The 5,332-nt window shown below is 39.3% G+C and overlaps 1 long non-coding RNA gene across 1 annotated transcript; it reads right to left on the bottom strand.

Annotated features, from left to right (window-relative positions):
• Window positions 1-3,776: 3,776 nt before the first annotated feature.
• On the bottom strand, window positions 3,777-4,920 carry LOC135611803 (uncharacterized). The gene is made up of 3 exons (XR_010486671.1): window positions 4,584-4,920; window positions 4,382-4,494; window positions 3,777-4,283 (listed from the first exon to the last, which is right to left on the bottom strand). It is a non-coding gene; the product is annotated as an uncharacterized LOC135611803 (long non-coding RNA).
• Window positions 4,921-5,332: the final 412 nt, after the last annotated feature.

Below are 5,332 nucleotides of genomic sequence, written 5' to 3'. Positions count from 1 at the left end.
GATCTTCTAGATGATGGATATGTTTGAAATGCAACTCTATGTGTTTTTCCAACTAAACAATGATCACAAGATTTAAGAGATGTACCTTGCAACTCTGGTAAGAACTGCTTTATAGCAAGAGTTTGAAGTCCCTTCTCACTGATATGACCAAGCCTCTTGTGCCAAAGATCTATATTTTCACCTTTTTGAATTGCATTAATCTCTCCTTTGTGTAGCTTAGCTTTCATCACAAACAATAGTGATATTACCTTCAGCGGCAACTGTATTGGTATCTTTCTCATTTTTCTTCATTTCATTATGTTCTCGCTTCCAAAACCTACACTCTTTCTTCATGTGACCTAGCCTGTTACAGTGGAAACATTTGATATCTCTTCTAGACTTGAATCTTCCTCTATAACCATGTGGATTTCTACTATGACTTCTTCCACGTCTTTCTTATTTTTCAGTAACAAATACCCCAAAAGAAGATTCACCCTGTTCTTTCCTTCTGGCATCTTCATTTAGCAAACTGTCTTTAACCATATCTATAGTTAGAGTCCCCTTTAGCGTGGAGTTGCAAATAGTCATCACATATGTTTCCCAAACTTTTTGGTAAAGAGTTGAGAAGTAATAATCCTTGCATCTCATCATCTATATTTATTTTCATAGCAACTAACTTGTTTGCATGACTCTGAAATAAGCTTATGTGCTCAACAATATTACCACCATCTTTATACTTCAAATTTACAAGCCTTCCAAGGAGAGAAATTCTATTTCCTACTGTCTTTTTCGTAAAGAGATTTTCTAACATTTGCCAAACAATATCGGCTCTAGTTTCATCTGAAATATGCTCAAGCAAGTTTATATACATCCATATTCTAATATAGGCAATAGCTTTTCTATGTTGAACTTCTCATTTTTCATCGTCCATAGTAGAAGGTTTATCTTTAACCTTGATGGGCTTATACAAATCTTTACAATATAGCAAATCTTCCATCAGATGCCTCCAAGTGAAATAATTTGATGAGTTCAATTTAATCATACCATCTGACTGCTCCATTTCAATCACACAAGAAAAATTAGCACCAAACAACATGTTGCTCTGATACCACTTGTTGGGAAAAAACCTATTAAAGCGAAAGATTCTTTTCCCTCTTTGTGTATCAAAATGGGTTCCTCATCAAAATACCAACTTGTGTTAGTTTGGCAAGTCCCATAGTCCCACATCGGGAAAATCAGACTTGTTGTCTCGTCTTGGAACTATAAATAAGGGCCTGAGTTTTGATATTAGACACACCACAAGAAGTACAACAGGCATCACAAGAAAACCTGCTTATGGTTTGAAGTCTTCTTGTTTAGGAAGTTGAAGGTGTTTTATGGCCTAGGAACATTTCCTAAGGCATTTGTAAGTGTCCCTTTTTTTTATAGTAGTAATTTGCTCATCTTTCTTCCGTGGATGTAGGTCAAAGTCAATTGACCGAACCACGTATATCTGGTGTTCTGGTGTTTTATTTGTTCTTGTCGCTTTTATTATTTTCGCTTTATTGTCTTTGTTGTGTTGCCAAAATTACCCTTTGGTAAATATCCTGGGGCAAGCTCTAACAAACTGGTATCAGAGCCTGGTTCTGGGCTCAAGATGACAATAACAAAGATTGTTGTCGAGAAATTCGACAGAAATGTCAACTTCGGCATGTGGCAACTCAAGATGGAGGCCATTCTGGTTCAAGACGGAGTTGATTTGGCACTTCAGGGTGCTGAGAACATTCCAGATGGTACGTCAAAGGAAGATCTTGCGGGTATGGATAAGAAGGCCCGATCCAACATCATTCTAAATCTCTCTGACGAGGTTTTACGGGAGGTAGCTACGGAGACTACGGCTAAGAGCATGTGGGACAAACTTAAAGCCTTGTACATGAAGAGGACAGTGGAGAATCGTCTCTACTTGAAGCAGAGTCTGTATATGCTTCGGATGGTTGAAGGTACATCTATACTCTCGCATCTTGATAAGTTTGATTCTTTGGTTATGGATTTGGAGAATATAGATGCAAAAATTGATGATGAGGATAAGGCTTTGTTGCTCTTGTGTTCTCTTCCCCAATCTTTTAAGCATTTCCGTGATACTTTGATTTATGGAAAAGAAACAGTTTCGTATCAGGAAATTAAATCTGCACTAAAATCTAAGGAGCAAATAGACAGAGATATCACTGGGGAAAGTAGAGGAAATCAGGCTGAGGGTCTGGTTGTCAGGGATAAAATGGATAAAAGAGAATTTGACAGTAGTAGATCTAAATCTAGATCTAAATCCAGACATAGAAATTTGGAATGCGGATATTGTCATAAAATGGGGCACATTAAATCTGATTGCTTTAAATTGAAAAATAAATTAAAGCAAAAGGAAAAATTTGTTGAGAAAACTATTGAATCCGCTGAAGCTAGTGTAGCATCTGATGAGAATTTTGGAAATATTTTCTTTGCTATTGATGACAGGACAAAGTCTAAAAATGAATGGATTTTAGATTCGGGTTGTTCTTATCACATGTGTCTCAATAGGGATTTGTTTTCCACATATGAATCTTGTAATTGTGGAATTGTTTTGATGGGCAATAATGCCGCATGTGATGTTGTTGGTAGAGGCACAATTTGAATTAAAATGCATGATGGTATTGTGAGGACGCTCACTAATGTTAGACATGTTCCTGATTTGAAAAAGAATCTCATCTCTTTAGGCACCCTAGAAGCTCTTGGGTGTAAATACACAGCTGAAGGTGGAGTTATGAAAGTTTCTAGAAATGCCATTGTTGTTATGAAAGCTTGTAGGTCTGGTAGCTTGTATATTCTGCAGGGAACTACTATCACAGGTTTAGTTGCAGTTTCGTCATCATCATTGTCTGATTCTGACATCACCAAATTATGGCATATGCATTTGGGTCATATGAGAGATATTCGACCACCACAAAGATATGCAAATTTGGTTGCATATGCTTTGTCTGTTGCAAAAGAGACAAGTGAAGTTGGTGAGCCTACTACCTATTCAGATGCAGTTTCTTTTGATAATTCCGCTAAGTGGTTGATTGCTGAGGGAAAGGTCCTTGTTCAGAAAATTTATACGAAGGACAATCCAGTTGATATGCTTATGAAGCATGTTTCGGTTTACAAGTTCAAGCAGTGCTTAGACTTGGTTGGTGTTCATTGTTGGTGATTGCCCGTTGGGGCTTTTGTGAAGAAGGTGGAGCAAGTTTTGTTGGGACATGCCAAGGTGGAGATTTGTTAGTTTGGCAAGTCCCATAGTCCCACATCGGGAAAATCAGACTTGTTGTCTCGTCTTGGAACTATAAATAAGGGCCTGAGTTTTGATGTTAGACACACCACAAGAAGTACAGCAGGCATCACAAGAAAACCTGCTTATGGTTTGAAGTCTTCTTGTTTAGGAAGTTGAAGGTGTTTTATGGCCTAGGAACATTTCCTAAGGCATTTGTAAGTGTCCCTTTTTTTTATAGTAGTAATTTGCTCATCTTTCTTCCGTGGATGTAGGTCAAAGTCAATTGACCGAACCACGTATATCTAGTGTTCTGGTGTTTTATTTGTTCTTGTCGCTTTTATTATTTCCGCTTTATTGTCTTTGTTGTGTTGCCAAAATTATCCTTTGGTAAATATCCTGGGGCTAGCTCTAACAACTTGGTATCCAAATGTAAATGTCAACTAGCATGGCATAAAAATAGAGCAAATAATCAATCACACAGTGAGACCAAATCTTTTAACGTGGTAAACCCAATATGGGAAAAACCACGGGACCGTAATCCACCTCAAACTTCCACTATCAATAGTAATGATAACATGTTTACAATAGGTCTTCTCTAGAATAATCAGAGGATCACAATAACATCAAGATCATAGATCTTAGCTCTAACATATCATATAGGATGGATCTCCTCAAAAGAGAATTCTAGGTCTCACAGAATTGATATAGCAAAAAAATACCTTAGAGAAGGTAAACTGTAGATCAACACCGTTAGGATTGTAGAGTTTGCTGCAAGGATTCTCCACATAAAATTTGGGCCAAAATTGACAACGTTTGGCCATTGATCATCAAACAAAAAACTCAGAACCTAATCTTTCTCTCTCTTCTTTTCTTTGCGCGCTGCGCACTCTAATCTTTTTTTCTCACATTTTGCCCCCTTTTTTTTTCTCTCTCTCTCTCTCTCTCTCTCTCTCTCTTTAATTTCTTTGATTCGGGCTGGACCCAACACAAGATAAGGGAGGGCGGTCGAGAAGGCGGCCAAACACATCCCAAGAGCCTCGGTCCTCTTGATAGATAAATAAAAAGGTCAAGAAATCAAATTCTCCGAAGCAAATTGCTGTAAGTTGAACCCAATTCAAGAAAACCAAAGGCAGATCGAATCACCAGCTGAGCGGGAGTAGCGGGGGAGGCGGAAAAGACGTGGTTGAGTATGATTAGGAATCCGAAGGCGATTCCAATGTACCTCGGAAGGTAGGATTCATCAAGACCCGGAATCCCTGCGATGCGCATCCAAGAATGATCAACGAAAATGTAGGAGGCTGCAAACAGGGGCATAGAAAATGGATGGGGACAGAGGAGGGGTGACCAAAAGTGAAGCGGAGGACGGAAACGTCGAGCTCTTGCAGCTGCTGCTGCCGAGGGTTGGAATCTTGGGCTGCGACAGTGAAGAGGCGGCAGCGGTCTGGGGTTCTCGCGAGGCGGAGGAGTAGGGAGGGAGGAAGGCTTGTCGACGGACGAAGAGGCGGCAAGCGGCTAATGGCGAGGCCTTCGCGAGCATCCTGGTTCTTGAATTGGAGCAACCACTTGGAGCCGCCGAAGACCGACACCGCGCACCCACTCGCCATCGGTCTCTTCCTCTGCCGCCCCTGTCGACCGCACTCGGTTACAACGGTGCGCTCTGGATAAGTAATTAAGCGTCTCTTGTCAAAACATTGAGGTCCGTTTTAAGCCCACAGAGAGATCCAATTGGTACAGTGCGAACTTTATTTCTTGGCACAGTTTAGCACCATTTAGAAGTTGGACCTCCTCAAATTCACTTTGACGATTGAAACAAATCGCTTTAGTCCCAACAGTATTTCAATCATCGAGGTTTGATTGGATTATTAGTTGATAAGAAATCTGACATATGAATGTCACATCATCGTTAGCACTATACAAACTTCGATGCCACTAACTCGACACGTACGTCGAATGTCCTACACACATAAGCATGTTAATAGTAATGTAATGACGGTTCGATAAAATATAAAGAACAATATATATATATATATATATATATATATATATATATATATATATATATATATTGAGGAGTTTAAAATTATTTAAAGTCAA

This window comes from Musa acuminata, chromosome BXJ2-5 (genome assembly GCF_036884655.1).
Source record: "Musa acuminata AAA Group cultivar baxijiao chromosome BXJ2-5, Cavendish_Baxijiao_AAA, whole genome shotgun sequence".
Lineage (NCBI taxonomy): Eukaryota > Viridiplantae > Streptophyta > Magnoliopsida > Zingiberales > Musaceae > Musa > Musa acuminata.
The sequence above is the reverse complement of the archived record's forward strand: the minus strand, read 5'-3'. Positions and strand labels throughout refer to the sequence as shown.